Source organism: Oreochromis aureus, linkage group 5, assembly GCF_013358895.1.
Source record: "Oreochromis aureus strain Israel breed Guangdong linkage group 5, ZZ_aureus, whole genome shotgun sequence".
Lineage (NCBI taxonomy): Eukaryota > Metazoa > Chordata > Actinopteri > Cichliformes > Cichlidae > Oreochromis > Oreochromis aureus.
The window spans coordinates 41,055,546-41,076,951 of record NC_052946.1 but is presented as its reverse complement, the minus strand read 5'-3'; the positions used below and the strand labels follow the sequence as shown (position 1 = coordinate 41,076,951).

Here is a 21,406-nt window from a genome sequence, read left to right as displayed (position 1 = left end):
TGTTTTTAAATGGGCTATACAAATAAACTTTGAATTGAATTGAATTAATACCTGATCTTTAATATTAAAACAGATTAAGCTTTTATTCTGTCTTCATTTTCATTCAGTTGTAGCATTTTCTTCACTTTCATGTATGTAATACTCTCAGAAGTCTGTTGATCGCGTCCTTCCCCGTATGGAGGTTTGCACACGTGGGTGAGACGGCCGACACGCTGCAGACGACGCTCCGCAGGAAAGCAACAAACACTGTCAAAGCAGACGTTTCCCAGGTATTTAGTATTTATAGCATTACTAGTAGTAGTAGTGCTGTATTTATTTATTCATTTAAATGACAGCATTTAGTTGAAATCTGAGATTGTTTAATATTAATAAAAAGAACTAAATGCCACAGCTGGCAAATAGCTACAATAAGTGGAAGCAGGATGTTGAACCATTTTTGTTCTAAGTTTTCACTGGATCACAACATGAGGCTGAGGATGTCGCACGATTAATTTAATTTAAAAATATATTATTTAGTAAACGCTGTGGTTACATGTTTAACCTCAGGACTGAAAATGATTATTAAAACAATTCTTTGTTTTCAGAAATCACACTGCACTTAAATTACTGACAGTGTTGTTGAAATGGAGTCTGGTTAAAGGCCTGCTTTGTTCAGTTAATTTATAAAAAGTTTTACAGGTTACAGATAAAAACAGAGAGAGAGAAATCATTTTTAAAAAAGACTGAAATGTAAAAAGTGAGCCAACAACGGAGCCGCTGCAAACAAATCTCCCTATTAGTTTCATCCGACTGCTGCTGTTACCAAATCCAGCCGCTGTCAGAGCGTATGACAGAGATTTTAATACACTCGTGTTATGTAGTGTGACTTGTTCAGATATTGGAAGCAGAGGCTGCCAGCCTTTCTTATCTCACAGAAAGGAGGGATGATAATGACGCTGGCATCAATGAAATCAAACAGTAGCAAATGAGAGACTCCAAAATGAGCATATCAAACTGATGTCGCGATAATGTCACTTTAAATCTGTCCCAGTCCATCATGTATGACGTGTAGAGCATGGAGAACATGTGAGGTCATCGTCGTCACACACTCACAAAAAGGAACATTTAAAGGTCATTTTGACCCCAAAATGAAAACTGTAACTTCAACAGATTATTGCACCAAATGTTGTGTTATGTTCAAGAAAAATGTGCATTCAACAATATGTGGAAATTAAATGATTGTATTTAAAAGTCAAAGGGGAGGCAGAGGCTTCAGTTTGGATTCAGGAGACAGACACTATCTCTACTTTACAGTTTAGGTCATAGAGAATGCTTTTATTATTCTGCCACTAAAAGACATGTATTTGACTAGGAAGTGAAACCCTTTTTATTAGTAACTGATTGTAATTCTTGCATTCTCATTTCAACGTGTCAATCCTGGTATTTTGTCAGAGCAGACTGGATATATAGGATGCTGACAGTACTCGTAGGTTAGATGGAGGAGTGGTGGAGCAGTTAATAAAAAACCTGTTTGTATCACAGTTTGTGTTTCACACTTGGTTCCGGCTCACCTGTGAGGGGGAGGGACGCACCAAAGACCTGCTGACCCCCCAGGTGGGGGGTGTTTGTATAAGTGTGAGGGTTAAAGTTAGGTGTCCTGCTGGTGTCAGAGTGAAAGGTCAAGTTGTAGGAAAAATACTACTGCGTTTTATAAAACTACTCCATATTTAGACCACAAATAATAGACCACAAGAAACCTGAAACTTCACACCTGAATTCAAAGATTGAAAAGTGTGGCCAACAGATTTGTTTTTCTTTCAGCTGTTCTGTTCAGGGGTCAGCACAGTGGATCATCTGCCTCCATCTCTCCCATAGACTGTAGAAACACGGACAGGACATCATCTGTTGGGTGGTGTAGGGTCATTTTGAAGCCCCAAGGTTAAAGTTTCCACCACTTCCTCATTGACTTGTGATTGAAACGTTGTTAGCACTTCCTGTTTCACTAAACCCAATCTCATCTCTCTTTTCCTAAATCCATCAGCTCCTCAGAGTACTCCTACCACCATCTTAGTACATTTCCATCTCCAACCTGCTGGACACTGCTGGTTCCTCACATTCAACTTGATATAAACCTTTTCCTTTGGTTTTGCCCTCTCCCTCTTTGCCATATACCTGACCCGTCCATAACTCTGTCTCTTTTCTTCATCACTCTGACTTTTGCATTTTTTCTTGGCTAAACTCTTTCTTTGAACACTTTTGCCCATAAATCCAGATTTACTAGCACATCGCACCAGCACAAACTGAGTTTTCACTTAAAAAAGGACTTTCATGTTTGCCAAGAGAGTGCAGTGACAAGACTGCAACGTTTGTGACATTCAATTGCACCAATATTTAACTTGGATAAAAAGCATTTTTGATGGTTTTGTGCCTGACAATGAACTGACTGCACCTGATTTTGTCCTGTACAGTCCTGGATCAGTGACCCACTGTTTTGAGTCCGTGTCTCATGTCAGTGTTTCTAGTTTTGCTTCCTTGTCTAGTTAAGTCTAATTTCTCTCAGCTGTGTTTCCCTCCTGTCTTCCATCCCCTGATTGCTCCAGAGTGTATTTAAGCCCTGTGTTTTCCTTTCTCTGTGTCGTATCCTCTCTTTGTTTCCCCCCCATCATATTTCAGCCTGTGTGTCCTTGCATCTAGTTTCCAGTCTAGTTTAGGTTTCACATTTTAGCTTTTGGTTTGTTTTTGTAAGTTTTCATTTCCATGAAGAGTTTTTACAGCAATAAAAGTTGCGTTTTGAGTTTAAGTCCGGTCTCTGAGAGTCCTGCGTTTGGGTCCCAGCCTGCCGGCCACACAGCACACCGTGACACAACAGTGTAACTTTTGTAAATCACATGCAAGCCTCACCACACCTGTCAGCGCTGTATGGGGATTTTATTTTGCTCCGTTTAGAGGCCCACAGCGTGGTTCCTAAATTAAAGTTGCAGACACCTGTTTTCTGTCAACTCGATGTAGTTCTCTGACTTGTCTACTTTACATCCATCTGTGGTTCAGTTTTTACTGTCGTACAGCGACCTTTTGACCTGGAAGATAACGTCACCATATAACTATATTTGCTGGACCAGAACATTAGCAGTACTACTGCTATTATTAATAATACTACTTATAATAGACAGACAAGCTATTCATGCTAAATTTGTGTGAAGTGGATTTTGCTCTAAAAGCATATGGAAATGATGTTTTGATCTGTTGAGCTGCGTTTGAATAGCCAGCATCATACGGTTTATGATGCGTGCTGTAGATGAAACTAACAGATTTCAGAGCTAACAAACATTCAAGGGCAGCCATGTAAAATTAACCCGAGCTTGTGTCGAGCCCTGGGTGCGCTGTTGCAGCTGTAAAGTGCCTAATTCAGACTGTTTAGTTTGTCTCACATCTTCAAAGTTCTCGTAACTCTATATTGCAAAGATCTGTAAAACACCCCCAGTCAAATCCAGCGTGGATCCCTCAAAGTGAACTTCCCTTTGTGCTCCATCAGAAGGAAAACAACACAAAGAGGAAAGTTTGCAGTAAGAAGCTTGTAATAGACCTGTTTGTCTGAGATTACTGCGGAGCCCTGCCTAATAGCTGGATGTAGTGTTTGTACAGACTGGGGATTTCCTCCACCTTCCTTTACAATGAAATTGCTTTCAGAGAGGATTGAAGAGGTGGCGTTGTGCTGAGACGTCAAAGGTTTTTGTTTAAACCTGCCAGCTGGCTCCGCGGATCCCTCTGTGGATTCCTCCCACGGTCCTGAGACGTGCGTGTTTAGATTAGCCGGTGACTAAAATGGCTTTTTATGTGAGGATGACCTGTGACCGGTGCAGGGTTTCACCCACAGCAGCCTCTGCCACCTTCAGGCATGAGCGCTTTAAAAACTGCAGTCGAACAGCTTGTTTAATGGCTGGATTTTAACGTGCAGTCGTGTCGTGCGTGTTTTTGTTTGCTTTGCCTCATCCATATCTGAGATATTCAATAAAAGGACATCGAGGACTTATTATCAGCTTCATCAGGTCTGAACTTCTGGTCCCACAGAAACATTTAATAGCTTCAGTTTTACAGTAACTTTAATTTATTATTTGTATCATTTTTTTTATTTGTCCTATTAATTGCTAGCAGCTTGTCAACGTTCTCTTTGCAGACAGAAAGAATCCAATAACGTCTCCATCAGATTACTGCAGTAACTCTATTTTAACATTAGACTTTTTTCACCTGGTCTTCAGTTAAAAATGTTTATCACAACATGATTATGGCTAAAATATGAAAGATCTATTAAAAAGCCCCAAATAAATAAACATGAAAGAACTAAAGTCAAATAATTTATCATTAAATTGAAGGCAAATATTCAAATATAAAATAAATATGTAATCAATAAGATCATAAGGAAACTAATCAGCGCTGGGACATAATCAGCAGGACTTTTGTTTTTGGTGTTTGAGTCGCAGAGCTGAAGGAAGGATGTCTCAGTCCAGTAACAAACTGGAAACAATAACCAGTCAGTCTGATCAACAGCATAAGGCTAATGCTAACGGGAGCAACAGTGCACTAAAGAAATTGACAGAGCTGAATGAATGGAGGCAACATGCTGCTGAGCAATATTTCATGATGTCACACGAGAGCCCTGAATATAAACATCGATTAAGGGAATGAGTTTATAGAGCTAATAAACTATACAACATTTTTAAATGAAACCTCTTAATATGTTTACCTACTGTGTCAAAGATGACAAATAGATATGAAGTTAGTCTGTTATTCAAGACAAAGTGTAGGCCTTAATACAAAACACTCCATGTAACGATCAGGAACATCTTTACATCTTCAGGCTGTCCCACTCTTTCTTCTTCATCTCATTTTGACTGTTTCGTATATTCTTCAGTGTTGGAAAGAATCCTCTCCCACCTTTTGCCATCCAGTCAAATCCTTGTAAGTACATCCAAAAGTGGGCTCTGTCCTCTATAAATAATTTCACTTGAATCTGATATATGAGAGAAAATTGCCGTTTTCAAAAAGTTCATCTCTTCAGACGTGTTTTCTTACAGACCGCCCAACAGATAATTTGTTTGTATATCGTTATTTCCACATTACGCCGTATAGATGCATACTGTGTCTGTACTGTACTTCTCAGTATTGACCACACTGAGAACTTTTACATCTCTTCTGTACCTCCTGCCAGACCATTTTTCAATGCTCTAAAATCATATGAATCACCCTATTTTTCCTCATTTTTAACCATCTGTGCGAGGACCTCAGGGAGAGGTGAGCTCCGGCTTGATCAGGACCTAATTCTTCCTCTCTGCTCATGCGACAGTCACCTCCCACTGCCTGTTATCAAGTATAATCAACATCTCAGTTTCTGCTGTCAAGCAGGATTGACTCATTTTTGTAGCCAGCCTCGTGTGGACATTAGCAGAACTGCAGCTTTTTGTTTTTATCCTTTTTTCAAAGCAACACGTTAGGCCAGGGGTGGGCAATCTCAGTCCATGAGGGCCGGTGTCCCTGCAGGTTTTAGATGTGTCCTCGAACCAACACAGCTGATTTAAATGGCTAAATTAGCTCCTCAACATGTCCTGAAGTTCTCCGGAGGCCTGGTAATGAAATAATCATGTGATTCAGGTGTGTTGACCCAAGGTGAGATCTAAAACCTGCAGGGACACCAGCCCTCGTGGACTGAGATTGCCCACCCCTGCGTTAGGCCAAAGAAAAAAGGAGATCCTGTCACCAAGACAAATCTCCAGTTCCCATCTCTCTAAAGTCACAAAGGTGACAACTTCCACTCCTACAATGTGTCCCAGAAGGCAAACGTGAAAACTTCACAGCCTTTATTCTGAAAATACTAAATCTGTGCAGTGTGGATTGGTGTTTCCCGTCTTACAGTTTTTTCTTTGTGACAGGGCAAGTCATCCTCAGAAATGTATGTATATCTACAAAGCACAAAATCCTCATTACACCCAGCATGCACTTTAATAGGAACAGCATATCAGTAATGGTTTAGGCCTCCCTCTGCTGTCAGTTCTTGACGAGATGTTGGAAACCTTCCTGATTCGGCTCCGGGTTGACGTGATTCATCACATCAAAGGAAGTTTTTTTCTCCAACTGTCGCCAACTGCTTTAATCTTTTACCTTAAAGTGTAACGTGCCCTGAGATGACTCATTAAGTGTTCTGTTTAAATAAAACTGAGTTTGTGCAGATTTTTCTGCTGTGCATTCATCCTGCTAATCTCTGCGTCCCAAAGGTGCTCAGCTGGATTCAGATCAAGCCCGCTAAACTCACTGCCATATTCACGACCAGCACTCTGAGACACATTTTGCTTTGTGGTGCATTGATTCATTAAAGGATGGTAAACTGTGGCTGTGATGGGTAACACAGCACTGGGGCTGAGGCACTGACACCTCGTTTCCAGTCTTCACCTGTCCAAGAGCACAGCGTCCAACAACCACTGGGTCCCAGTTCAGTACCTGCATCCTACAAGGGCATCAATGATTAAACTAACCTGTCATAGTCTATTTATGTTACATGTTATGTTATGTTGGATAAAGGAGATTACTCTGAGGCAGAAAAGATCCACAAAGGACAGATCCGGCCTTCACGGTCTATGTGGGCCGCGTCCTCCGAAGACTGAAAAGGCTGGAAGTGCGAGGCTTGTGAAATGGGACAGTCTAGCCTTCAGATTTGCATCACCAGCTGTAGACACCCTTACCACTTTTCCCAGTCAGTGAAATGGAAAACATACTCGCTACTCTCATCTTTGTTCGTCACAGACGAGTGATTTGTTGCGACTAAGACATAACCATGTTCAGGTACAGTGAAAAATACATGTATTCATTTTTTCCCCGTAATATTTGATGTGTGTATTTGAAAACAGCTTACTAGCTTAAAACTCTGATATTTACCACTGTAGACGTGATTTTAATACAGGAGTAGATGTCCTCTGTCCTAACACCTCATCCATGAGGGCAAACCAGGGCCATGTCGCAGCAGTGGTCTTCCCACTCACCCCCTCACCTGACCTGGGATAAAACCTGCAGCTTCAGAATCAGCGTAAAAAGGGCGTAAACACAGAGCGCTGACGCGCCGAAGCCAGAACCAGTGAGAGTGAAGCTGACCCCACCCACTTGAAACGTAAAGGCAAATAGGCGGAGCAGTTAGTGCTACGTTTGTGCTGATTTGTGCAGGTACAATTAGCGTTTGTGCTGCTACAGTTTCTGAGATATAACGATTTTAATTCTTCCGGCCTACGCTGTATAACACCAGTGTCTGTGGCAGTGACTTTCAGCAGCTGTGGAGTTTTGCACTTTTATAGAAGACTGTCCACTTTTCGGCTTGCTGCATATTAAGTTTTATTAGTTTACACTTTAGTAACACAGTTTAGTCAGCGCAAAGGTCGATATTTCTTTTGTTACCAGTGCAGAAACGTACACAAGGTAGGCTAAATTTTTTTTTATTTTTTTCTGTGGAAAACTGAGTTTCATGTGAAGTGATTCTTGTATACTTAAATTATTATTATGTTTTACATACCCAGGTTGCCTCTATGATTTTGTTTTGAATTATATATGTTCATTATTATTAATGTAGCTGTCTCAGAAAAAATAAAGTGTTAGCTTTCATAGGCCACCTACATGTAGACAACATCAACCCTGATAAAACAGGGGGGGAGTTTGGCAGACTGGGTTCCAAGAAGGACATGAAAGTATTCATCAAGGTAGGACTTCAGATCAGGATCAGGAGTGAAAGCCTTGACCAGAGCTCCCAGAGTAAAGTCCCTCACAGCTTCCTTTGGCACAGGTGCACCTGCACGAATCCATCCTGTCAACCAGTTTGCGATGGCATTAACATCATGTTTCTCTGACAGCATTTGCACCACTGGGACACTGGGGCAATTGTTTTCTGTCAGAATACCTTGATAAAGGAAGATATGACCAGATTTGCCAGATTTGGTCTCAGCAGTTTTTTCACAACTGAACCGGTTGCATCAAAACACACAGTTGGGGGAGATTTTTTTGACAATGTCTTGTAAACATGCATCTGAGTTTGACTCCAGTAGTGACAGAAAAATCTGTCCAGTCCAGTATCTCGGATGCTACCACTGTGAGGAACACTATATTTTAATAATTGCAGAGATGCAATGGGGTCCTTATCCCCTAATTCCAAGTCTTTTCTCTCTTGTTTGGCTTTTCGCAGAGTGGCCAAATTTGGAAGGTGGCTTGGCTCAGGATCTCCAACATCCGTCAGATCTGCTGCCTGCGCTGACCTCCATACAGCTGGTTCCATTCTGCCCTCACACAGCTCTTTAGCGATCTGTTCACGCAGGTTTCCAGACATGAACCGCTTGGCCAGTGTGCAGGGAGAGATCTGTATTTCTCATGAAACACTGGAGCACCATTGGACTATTAATTGCTGTCTGTCTGTCACATGACATTTCTAACTGGCCATGACTCTCCTTAAAGTCGCCTCTAATGTCCAGATAATTATTGGTGACAGTTGGATGGACCATTGCTCTTCGGAACACAAGTGTACATGTATTTTTGATCTGCTTCCATATAAGATCGTTGATGATATGAGTCCAAGTGCCAGGCTTCAAAATTGTGTATTCCCTTTTTTTGGGTAGGAGAAAACTTGTCATTGTATTCAACCTTTTCAGGAATAAATTTAGCCCAGTCCTCAGAAGGGACTTCAAGTTCAAAAGCTTGACAGTTTTCTTGTCCAGGGGAAATGCAACGTGAATCTAACGCTCCTTCACTATTACTTCCCAGATAACTTTCCTGATCACTGATTTCCAAAGCTGACCAGATGTTGTGTCTATTTAGCTTCACAAAGGTGTACAGGGCCTTTGCTGACGTCTTGTCTTCCAGCTGCTGACTCAGCTTTTTCCAGACTGGGACAGCTGGAGTGGCTATTTTGCCATTTTGGACTATGGCCTCTTTTGAATTGCAAAGAATTGCAAAATTGGAAATCTTGTCTACAGATGGCTTTTGAGGCATCTAAATAAATAAAAAAACACACTATGATTATGATGGAGCAAAACATGATTTCTGACCTATATATACAGCCAGGAGCAACCCCTCCCCCAAGTTCTCCACCAATCTACACTTTGATATTTTGTGGAATTCTTGATTTTAAGATGGAGCCATTGAATTTTTATTGACTTGAGTCTGAGTGTTTAACCCACTAACATGTACTGTACAGCACTTTAGTCCAGTGTACTGGATGTTTTTAAAGTGCTTTAGAAACATTTTTTTTAAGTTTTCTTGGATTTGCAAATTTGCAATTGCTGTATTTTTGAAAATGTTTAACATTGAAACAAAATCCCTTTGATCCAGACAGTTAGCTATAGCATGTATTAACTCAGTAACTAAAACCTCAGTATTTTAGATGTAAGCTTACCTTGTTCAGAAACCAGATGTAACAGCTGTTCTAAGAATCCTTCAGACACTTTATGCCAAATAATACTTTTTTCTGCCAAAAAATGTGTATTTGATGCAAAAGACTGCTAACTTGTTCGGTTCTTAAAGTGTTCATGGGAGTGTAAAATGTTCAAATGTAGTTTTCAATAAAGTTTTTAATCCACTCTAAAAAAAATAAATCCTCAAGCATTTGCATCGTAGTTTTATGAACGAAAAGTGATTGAAGTAAAGAAATTGAAGTAAAAAAAAAAACTACACTTATTACAAATTTAGCTGATTAAATACAATAAGAAGAGTTTTTTTTAACAGAACTTTATTGAACAAGTGAACACACAAAGCGAAAAGTCATTTGAAAAAGACATTTTTCAGCAGTAACACCATAACAGAATATCTCAGAAACCGTAGCAGCACAAACGCTAATTTTACCTGCACAAATCAGCACAAACGTAGCACTAACCGCTCCGCCTATTTGCCTTTACGTTTCAAGTGGGTGGGGTCAGCTTCACTCTGCTTGAGCAGCCGGCTTTCAGCCCCGGCCGTGTCCGTGTCATCAGGTGAGAAAGGCGACATCTCTCTGAGGCTATGTCCACACGTACCCGGGTATTTTTGAAAACGCAGATTTTTCTATGCGTTTGCACCTTTCGTCCACACGTAAACGGCGTTTTCGGTCAGTGAAAACGGAGATTTCTAAAAACTCCGGCCAGGGTGGATATTTTCTAAAACTCCGTTTTTGCATTTACGTGTGGACGAGAAAAACGGAGAAAACGCAGCGTCAAAGGTGTGCGCCTTTTTTGACGTCACAGTGTGCGCCACGTTGTTGTTTCGATGAAATGAATTTCTACAATACTGTTACTGTTAATTGTCCTCTCTGCAGTGTTTAAATGCTTACATATACACACACAGTTACTGTCCCTCCACACATACGACTCGGTTCTGCTTCTATGCCCCAGCTTTGTTTACTATTTCCCACCGAGGCTTCTAGACTTCTGATTGGCCAACATTTCTACACGGTTAGGAATATAGCGCCACCTGCTGCTTTGGCATGTTCCTAGCAGCGTTTTCCTTCATTTCTGCCTTTACGTGTGGACGGGATTATTTTTTAAAACGAAAACGGAAAATCTCCGTTTTCAAAAATACCCGTGTACGTGTGGACATAGCCTGATTCTGATGCGTCGGCGGGTCCAAGCTTTGTGTTTACGTCTTTGTGCAGAATCTGTGTACCTGCTCTCTCTCTGTTTAAGCTGTTTGGTGGTTGTTGAAATTTTGTGAGCTTTAACCAGAGATTCTGGCGTTTCGGGCAAAATACATTTATATTTAAAAATCAATTCAGGATTTTAATGAATCGATATCACGTTATCCAAACGAGAATCAATTTTAATCGATAAATCGATAATCAAAACCCAGCCCTAAGGTAGACATAAGAAGGAAGGCAGTCCAGGAACATCAGAGGTGGATTCAAATTGTTCTACCATAATGTAGATAGAAGTGTGAAGAGTGTGGAGGTGACGAGAGCATTTATTCCTAGTGCTGATTGAACAGGATCATGATATTGAAACTGGAAATCAAAGAGGTGATGAATGCTGTCAGCTGCACTGTCATGTCATTCAAACCTGTCGTTGATCCAAGTGATGCAGAAACTGGTGCCATCTTTCTCCGAGGTGGCTCTGACGGTGTTGTGCATACAGTGTGTTATCTTCCCAGAAAGTTCAGCGGACATCCAAAAGTCTACTCCACTGTTAAAAACAAGGCTCTCACATTGATTTGGGCGCTTGAGCACTTTGAAGCTTACCTCAGCTCCGCCCATCATCCAGTCACTGTGTGAAGCAACCACCACTCTTATGTGAGCTGAAGCCAAAGTCAAAGGAAATGACATCTGTTATCCTTCCGTTGTCTGCCATCGTTAACCTTCTCTCTCCTCTGGTTCATCCCTAGAGCTGATTGGCCGGAGAAGGCTCACAACATGCTTTTGAAGCCCGGTGGTGGGCATCTCTCCCTCTGAGTCTTCTGTTGCCTGCAGGTTTGTTCATTAATCATGAGTTGAGTTGGGAGTTACCGGGAGTCCAGTTTAGAGAAGAAGCTGGAATTGTGCTTTAAAGGTTGGATGAACTCCATTAATGCTGCATCTCATTTGTTAGCTTCCTTTGAGCGTCAGATTTAGGGACTGTTATCATTGAACCCTGACCCTATCCAAAGAGTGCAGCTGCTACCATCAGCTGCAGATTGATGAAGGAGGGGCCTCTGAGTTGTCTGTTCACCAGTTTTCCTCCATGCGTCAGTATCTTATGCTGTTCTCAACCATATTTCTGCACCCAGTCCAGCTTGGTCTTATTATATCACCACAAAGCGATCGACTTGTGATGCGTCTCCCGCAGCTGGTATGTTGAAGAATCATCTCAGAGGATGAAACTTTAAAAGTAAGTATAGCTTTCATTGCCGTAGTTTTCACTTCACGAGGGCTGTTTTCATTCTTATTTCATTTCACTTTTCCTCAGTCTGCCCCCCGCTGTTCAGAGACAGTGGGGGGCCACAGCTGCTGGGAGGTGGGGCAAACCTGCAGTCGAACAGAAAGACTGGCAAACACAGTGGGGGGGCTTCGACTGTTCATGAGTATTAATGATAGTAAGAAAAAAACGTAGAATGAATTCTGTCTTTTGAATAAGTTTAACAGCAAACTTTAAATCAGTGAAACCAAAGTAACACAGTTTGTTTAAACCTCAGAGGTGAGCGTCGTCGTATCGACGCATTTGTGTGGGAACCCATCCCTCTCTGCTTGACCTTTGACCTTTGATGCCTTTACATTTACTGGCTTAATTTTCAATTCAATTCAATCCAAATTTATTTATATTGCCTCAAATCACAACAACGGTCACCACAAGGCAAACCTGATGAAATAATGTAGAAGTCAGAGTCAGAGTAGCTCTACATGGTGCACATCCACATAATTTGCCCTCATTAAAACAGTACAGGAGGAGAATGATGTCACCTGTTTATATTATATTAATGCTTAAGGGTCACATCATTGATGGCGTGGCCTCTTTGACTGACAGGTTGCTGCTGTGTTGTACTAACTGACCATGTAAGAAGGCTGAGCTCGAGTACCGGTGAGTGAAATTCTAGGATTCTGATTGGCTGTTACAGCAGGTATCTGTGTCTGTGTGATGCACCTGCACAGTTTGTTATGACCCGTCTGGGGGTCAGGTCATAGCCCCCGAGACCCAAGCAGCCACAGGAACCGATCTCTCGTCATTAGGTGGCGTTTATCTACAGAAACGTGACAGGAAACAATGAAACAGGAGCATCGACACTTCAGGGTGAGCCGAGGCCATGAAGCTCTGATAGCCTAACCTCACATAACCTCACAGACAAAATAACCAAACTGTATAAAGGGCGTGGTCTCACCCAGGAGCTGTACATCAGCACACCAATCAGAGCTGGGCACCGGCACAGTCGATTTGCCAAACATCCACAGATGTGTGCAGGGGCTCACCAGTGGCGTGTCTAGAAAATTTTTGTTGGGGGGGCCAGGTAGGGGCACAGATTTGGAGAAGGGTGGCAGATGTAATTGGCAGATAATGTTAAAAAAAATTCTACCAACAGTTAACCATCATTCAATAACCCTGTAAACCTAATAACTGAATTTGCTTTTGACTCTTATTAGAATGAGGTTTTAACCACTACGGTGCAAAGTTTTTAGATACTGCGTTGATGAAGTACAAGAGATACAATCAGTGCTTTGTCAGTGTTTACTCAGCATTCAAGGACAGCAATATTTGCATAGTATTTTTACTGACATATAGTGCACATATGTTTTGGTGCAAAGTGGGCAATAAACAAACAAGAGAGAAAAGCCGATCAGCTGATCATTGATCAGTTTCATGATTGAAGTAGCAACAGGAGAGGGAGGAGAGAGAATGAGAGATGAAGAGGCAGCTGTGCAGCAAAGACACAGAATAACTCCAGCTTTGTGTCTTTTTCATTCTAGCTTAAGTTCGGGACAAACTGCGTCTCTTCTCAGCTCAATACAAAACCTGTAATATTTTCTCTGAATGAGGGACCATTCCATTTTTAAGGAGCCGTTGGCAACTCTACTAACTAACCTTATGAATAAAATAAAGTTCACCATCAGTAACATCACAGCACCCACCCAGCTGTATAGAAACTCCATCATGCTAGCTAGTACGCAGTACGAGTTATTGTAACTGACTGTAAAAAGTCAGCACAACGAAAATAAACTCCACCTAAACTTGGTTTATATCTGACCCAGATAGACTGCAGGTCATAACTTCTTACTTGAAGTTCAGTTCACCTGACGCTCCGACCGGCGGCTGCCTCGGGTCTCTCCTCCTCCTGCCTCCCCTTCCCTCATCCACCTGCTAGCCGCCGTGGAAGCTCCGCCATGCTCGATGGCCAGTCCAGCTATGTTAAACTGTTAATCTTTCGCCGAAAAACTGTTTTCTGCGGTGCCTCTTTCGTGCTTGGCTCTCCTACCTTTGCTAACATGATGCTCATAGCGCAGAAGCCGATGCTGCATTCACGTACACTCGGATATCTGAGCTTCACTGTGAAAACATAATCGTACATTTGATATTTCATTGGATTTTATTGTTTTGGCTTCGGGGTGGCACCTGGGGTGGCCAGTCCGGTTGGGGGGGTGGCCTGTGCCCCCCCCAGGCCACCCCGCTGGACACGCCACAGGCGCTCACCAGAAACATCGTGTTTAAGTTTCAAAATGTGGAATACAAAACTAATGACTGTGTCCATCTTTAATATACAGTCTCTGACCTGACCTCTCTGAGGTCACTTCCTGGTTTAGTTATTGTTTTATTTAATTTCTGCTTGTTTATTGAGCTTAATTTTAGAGATTCAACTTTTGTTGATCTTAATTATTATTTCCTTTTCTTTGACTTCTCATCGTCTTTCACTGTTGTTGGTTTTAATTATAACACCAGGTTTCAGTTTCTTTGACTTGTGCGCTGCTTCGTTCTTTGATTTCATTGTTGCTCGCTGTCCTTGACGACGACGTCATTCATTCACTTGCTCACATTTGTCTGTTACCATTTCATATTTGTTTTTTAATTGGCTTGGGTTTGTTCTTATCTATATGTATATATGTGGAACGAAACGTGCAGTATAAATAAAGTTTATTTGCTTTTTGTGATGCAGAAACGTTTCCCATGATGAGCAGGACCGAGCTGCGCTGTTAAATCAGTGCAGGTGCTGCAGCCACCAGCTGGCTTTACTCATTGTGGCTGAACAGAGCCAATAGCGGCCCTGCAGACTCGCTGAGGTCATCAGTAATAACAAACAGTTATTTCTGCCACCCAAAGGTGTGACCAAACCAACATGAGTGGCCACCTCATCGCAGCCCTGTGAGGCTGTAATCAGCCTCTCACAGCAGCACCTGTGTGGGCGGACCTTTGAACGCTGTAAGCTGAACCGCTCACTGATGGAGTCTCTCCTTTCAAAGGGTTTGTTTGCTTTCATGTGATAATTTGAAGTGTTTCTGGCCTCATTTACGCCTGCTTTTAACATGTGGTCTGGATCTGAACACCTGCTCTCACATGCAGGTTTTTCTTTCTAATGAGGGTCACGCAATGATTCCATTTCATCTGATCACAAACTGAACATGTGATCCAGCTCGTCCAGTCAGATCTCTGTGTGTTTACAGTTCACAGTAACAGGAGTTTCCCCTGAATGCAGTGTCATTACCTGGGCCGAGTTCCATGTTTAGCTCAAACTTCGAGGTAACACACTCTGTAAGCTTTACCTGCTCACTGACTCCTCCCCTCCAGCAACACCTGGATCAGCTGACTGACTCTCTATCAGAGGTCAGAGTTGATATTTTTACAACTTTGAAATCCAGTTAGATGCTAGTTTGCTGTTTTTTGTATTTCACGTCATCGCTTTGATAATCGATCAGTCGTGATGACATCACTGATTTATTATCAGCTCAGAATAATCTCCATCTTTCTAACTGTGTGACTGAAACATTTACTGTACATGACTGAGCAAACGGATCCATCATCAGTCAGGCTGGAATCAGTCACACTGAGGGACAAAGTTTGATGTTGAAAAGTTATAACTAAAATAACTTCACGACTCTAAAGAGGGAATAAACATGCTGCAGACATTCCAATTGTAATCTGATTACATTTCATGTGGGAATGTGTTCACAGAGTGACCCAGAACTAACAGACTCTGTAATGGATCAGATGGATGAGAAACGGTGTTTGTGCCAAAAGGTGATTTACGATGTTCGAAACAGACCGTAGTCAACAGGATTTATGAAGCTTATATATAAAGTATTGAAATTACTGGTTTTACAAGAATCTTTATGACTCTGCATTATTATTATTGGCCATTTAAAATATCTTTGTAGAGCTATGATGTATATTTGTTGTAATTTCTGCTGTCCTCTTGGGTCAAACTGGTTACATCTTCTGCACTGTGACAAGAATCTTCCTTCTGCCTCCAACTGTTTGACAGGTTATAGTCCAACAGGTCATCAGCAACAGTTTAAACCGATTGCAGGGAATCGTTTTCTGGCAGATGGTCAGTGTTTGTGTTGGAGTCTACTTGCGCTGCAAAACAGACCCCAAATGGTGAAGGTTCACAGACTCAGACCGCATCAGGTCATTTCCCTGCTCATCCCATTCGATGTGATCTCGCATTCCTCATTTAGAGAAGCCCATCTTCCCAGGAATACATTGAAATAAGTGAGATGTAGCTGGCCGACACGTCGACAGCTCTGTGAGGTTATGAAATGTTCGAGTCGAGCCTGATGTCTGATTTTCAGTCTTCTTCAGTAATCGTAGCAGCGGATGCCCACAGCTAAGACATCTATCATATCAGAACTGGATAAAGTTGGATTGATGCCTCCCTGTTCCGACTCACTCTGCTCCCTATAATCCTGCATGTTATTCCCTCTAAAACACTCTGATGTTGTGTAAGTTGGCTGGCAGGAAGTGTGACTCTGAGTTTCAAATCAAATGTGTGGTAAAAGAGCAGCGACAGTAAATCTGCGGTGCCGTTAGGTCGGGTCGCCAGAGGACAGCGGCCTATCGGACGGCGAAGGCCGTCATATCTAAAGACACGCTCGGCCCGTTTTCCCCTCACATCAAAACACACAAACGTGGCTGAAAGAAATCCCCACTCCGTTTAGCGCTCCCTCCGTGTCCTCTGTTAAACTTGTCATCCGTGCAGACCCACAGGGAGAGAGATGATAAGAAGCTCTGGTTTTTCCTGAATGCAAATCAATTTCCAGATATTGCACGGCACGGCTGCTTTTACGGTTGACCCGGGGGTTGAAGTGAACTGCAGCAAAAAGGCTATTTTGGCGAATTCAATCTGCTTCTCGCCGTCGCTGTGGTCATTCAGCATGTCAGCAGAAACCCCCGGGGACTCTCTCCCTATCTGTCTAACTTTTACAAGCACCTCAGCCTCTCTGCATGTTTTCCTCCTTTCTCCTTCAGCCTCTGTGCTCATTTCTCTTTTATTATTTTAATGGCAAATTATGAAATCCATGTCTTCTTTTTTTTTATAGCGCTTTCTCTTTTTTCTCTGAGGCTGTGGTAGGAGTTACATGAATGCTGCAGAGGAGCAATTCCCAAACTTCAGCTCAAGGCTGAGGCATCTATCATTACAGCCCTGTTTCAATGTAAAGAGAGTCTTCTGTGGGCATTCAAAGCAAGAGTCCTAACAAATGACCATCACAGTGTTTCCTTTGATCATTTACTCGTTGAACCTTCTTCTTTGTCGACAGCTTTATTTTTCAAATGAAGTTCATTCTGACTAACGATTAAATTTGAGCGTTTATAGCGATATTCAGGATCAACGATCAGTAAGTCATTGTTAGATCTTTAAAACTGAACCATAAAAAAACTGCCAGAAATCTTTAGTTTTTTGATAATGGACTGTTTGTTGAAACTTTAGAAAAAAAAATATAAAAATATATCACATTTTAATCTGCATATATGAGTTTGAATTTGTATCACATTTGCTACATCAGCCATATTTTTGCAATCTAGTCATTAAAAATGTGTCATGCAATTTATATCATTTTGAGGGTAAAAAAAAGTCGCGCTGATGATGTAGAAGTCTCAAAAACGTATCAAATACGACTGGCCTTAAAGGGTTAAATGCCACCGCTTTGTCTGGTTAGTGCAGTTTCTTTTAGAGATAAAAAAAAAGTTCAACAAAAATGATGATTGTTTGACTGAGCCTGCTGCAGCGCGGTGATTAGCACTGTCGCCTCACAGCCTGAAGGTCCTGACTGTGGGCTGTGGGTCGGAGACAAACACAGGGAGAAGATGCAGACTCCACACAGAAAGGCCAGACGGTGGAATCAAAGACGCGCAGTTAGCGGGTTTAGGTTAACTGGTGATGCTAAACTGCCCAGAGGTGTGAATACGTCTGTGTTAGTCCTGCGGCAGACTGGTGATCTGTGCAGGGTGTACCATACCCACCGCCCCCCCCTTACCCTATAACTTTTAAAATGTGATTATTTTTTTTTAAGATTAAAAGTTTTAGTTAACTGTGACCAGTATAAGAGGTGGGTGTGGCCATCTTCTGATACGAGTACTTTCACTGTTGAAAATGTAAAACCAGATGTGGCGATGTGGGAGTGGTCTGATTGAGGTAACACCCTCATTTGCTGCTGACTTGTCGATCACATGTCCTCGGCCAGTAAGCATACCCTGGATATCTCCTTCTTTGTTACACTTTGACTGACCAAACTGCATAAAGCTGACTTCCTTTTTTATCCAGGGTGATGTGAAGTAAACAGCTGAGGCCAAAGACTCATCAGGAAGGTGTTCACACAGCTTCCAGCAGAGCGCAGTTTTCCCATTCACCTCCATATGACCACAAGTCTTTTTACAACCACGATTACTGCCCTGTTTAGAGATCTGAGCATTAAAGGATCTAATTTTCCAGTCTCAGGATGTGGACACTTTGTTGGACAGAGATGGTGGTTCATTACCAAAATGACTGACCAGGTCAATTATCACCGACTCACAAACGACAGAAACTATCTGAGCACAGATCTGAAGTCAGTCTCGGAGGCTTTGGTTTGTGTTGTTTACACTTTGACTGTCAGTCACTTTTTGGAACAAAGTGATACCGATGCTGCAGAAATCTTTGTAACTCTCAGGTACACCGTGGCTTTTCATTGTGCAGGTGAAATGCAAATCTTTGTCAGTGATGAAGGTGTTATGCCTTTCTCCCCATCTGCTGCACAGAAATAAATAATCCCAGACCAACAGAGAGAAGAGGAAACAGACGAGGTTTGTGCTGTGTGTGTGTGTGTGTGTGTGTGTGTGTGTGTGTGTGTGTGTGTGTGTGTGTGTGTGTGTGTGTGTGTGTTTGATTAAAAAACTGTTTACACACTGACAATTTCATTGCTCATATTAAACATGACCAAAGTTTCCAGTAATGAGCTCCCTGTGAGCCCAAAGCTGCAGACTGCTCTAAACACAGTGCTCTACTCTGGGATCTGTCTGATGGCCAATGGCCATTATAAGATATAAGAGGGTTTATTTAGGAATGCAAAGCTGCCCTGTTGCATATAAATATAGAGGTGGGAAAGAGCTAATAATAATAATAATAATAATGGATTGGATTTCATATAGCGCTTTTCAAGGCACCCAAAGCGCTTTACAATGCCACTATTCATTCACTCTCACATTCACACCCTGGTGGAGGCAAGCTACTGTTGTAGCCACAGCTGCCCTGGGGCAGACTGACAGAGGCGAGGCTGCCATATCGCGCCATCGGCCCCTCTGGCCAACACCAGTAGGCGGTAGGGTAAAGTGTCTTGCCCAAGGACACAACGACCAGGACAGAGACCCCAGCCATCGAATAAAGTGCAGCTTCATGTAAAAGTACAAAGGTATGACCAGTAAAATGTGATTAAAGCATCACACTACCTGCAGAAATACCTGATTGTTAATACATGAATGGAGAACCAGCGTTTCCTCTTGGAGCTGCCCAGTTCATGTTGGGGTAAGCCCACCCAGAGACTCACTGGGTAGGGGTCAGGGGTCATAAAATGATTATTGGCTGATCACAAACAAAAGTACATTTTTGTGCCCTTTTTGTAAAATCTTAAGATATATGTGAGGTACAGGGTCACACAGTCCACTCTTAGCTGGAGGAAGCTCGGGACTGGCAGTAAATGCAAACAGACATCACTGATGTCAGCCTGCATGGTGCAAACTCTACATTCTGACACTGGCAGCTTCTTTACTTCCTGTTTCCACAAGTATAAAAACATAAGAAGCTGCACATGTTTGCTCATCTCTGTGCTTGTTTGCTTGCTAATGGACAACACAAGTAAAGTCCAGCAGTGCTACAGCGGTGATTAAACATGTGGAGCATGCAGCGTGACCTGTGCTGTTAATGCCGCCTGTCTGCCTTTAAATAGATTTGGGTCTTTACAGAGGGTGCAGTCAGAAATGCACCTCAAACACACAAATCAGTTAAAGGATCCAAAGATGGGAGCTGCTGTTGTTAAGCAGTATTTTAAAATATGTAAGAACTTGTGCTCACACAGGATTATGAGTCCCGGTGCCAGTGAAGGAAACGACGAGGGAAAATCTGTGTCCTGAAACGCAGATTAATACATTAAATGTCACATCTGTGTTGTAGTGACAGGTTTCCACAAAGATGGTGAAACAGGCGATGTGTGTGTGTGTGTGTGTGTGTGTGTGTGTGTGTGTGTGCGTGCTTCCCTCTAACTGTGTGCGTTTCTGTAAAGCAGAACAATGACACAGTGATGTGATTACTGTAATACAGTTTTTCTGATGGACCCACACACATTAGCTCTGCTGCTTCAACTTAAAATATTCAGGATTTGACTTTCTACTTAAGAGAACACAAACCCCACTGTTTTTATGTGTTTCAGGTAACAGAAAGTGGAGTTTAGAGAAGCTGAGAGGAAACTGAGCTGTGCAGAAAAAAAGGAGAAAAGGAATCAGTGAAACTAAAAACAGAACGGGACGCTTTGTCGATGAGCTCAGTCAATAGGAAAACAAATGAAGCACCAATCTGTTGGATCTTTAGGAAAGATGGTCCCTTATCTGCACTGCAGGGGGATTAGTCTACATGACAACAAGCCGCACTGACAGCAGGTTAATAAAGACGGCCACTTCGTGGTTTGGAAAGAAAAGCAGAACGAATCGACGGAAGGAGCAAAGAGGGAGAGGCTGACGTGATGGAGGTGCATCATGTTGATTAACCTAATCCAACGTGGACACTAACGGAGCCAGGAGAGGATTAGTCCACACAGAGAGTCATTTCAGCGCTCGTGTCTAGTGGTGTGAGGGAGTTTTGGGCATGCTGAAGAGTTTACACTTCAAACTTTGAGACTGCAGCATGCGGCACGGCATGAACAGGATTACAAATACATTTCAATAAACTCTTTAATAAACTCAAGGATTAGCTTTAAGGACAGTTCTCATGAACAGAGACTGAAGTCCATCTGGACCTTTTATTGGGGGAATTCTGAGAGAGAGGGAACCTGAGTCGATTGGTCTAGTTACGTTGATGAACATCGGGTTGAGATTAACCCCCCAGTTCCTTCCAGAAAACCTTCAGAGACCCTCTTTGCTACTTTATCTGTCTTCTCTTTGATGTGGTCTGGAGGAGATTAGTCCAAATGCTGATGCCCATTCTTCACAGCAGAGTGCATCTGCAGCAGCGCCTGAAAAATATATTCAGGTTTTTGGGGAAAAAATACTTTCATAAGATGCCAAAAGTCAAGTCTGTGAAGCTGGCGGTGCCGGGCAGAACCTCTGGTTGTCAGTCACTGCATGGATGGTGGTGGAAAATATGAAACTGATCCGAATGAATATGATCTTGTAGACGCTGTTCTAAGTTCAGCATGGATCTTTTTTCTTTTATAAATGATTGCAGTGTTTGTACAGAATTAGTTTGGGGCCTGCATGTGCACGAGACTAAAGCAGGTACACCCACACTTTCTTTAATACTGTGT

The 21,406-nt window shown here is 42.2% G+C and overlaps 1 long non-coding RNA gene across 2 annotated transcripts; it reads left to right on the top strand.

Moving 5' to 3' along the window:
* Window positions 1-11,228: 11,228 nt before the first annotated feature.
* LOC120440376 lies at window positions 11,229-18,677 on the top strand. 2 transcript variants are annotated; one of them, XR_005613215.1, is made up of 4 exons: window positions 11,229-11,254; window positions 11,347-11,431; window positions 11,728-11,828; window positions 18,654-18,677. It is a non-coding gene; the product is annotated as an uncharacterized LOC120440376 (long non-coding RNA). The 2 variants fall into 2 exon arrangements; XR_005613214.1 differs by lacking the exon at window positions 18,654-18,677 and adding an exon at window positions 18,181-18,533.
* Window positions 18,678-21,406: the final 2,729 nt, after the last annotated feature.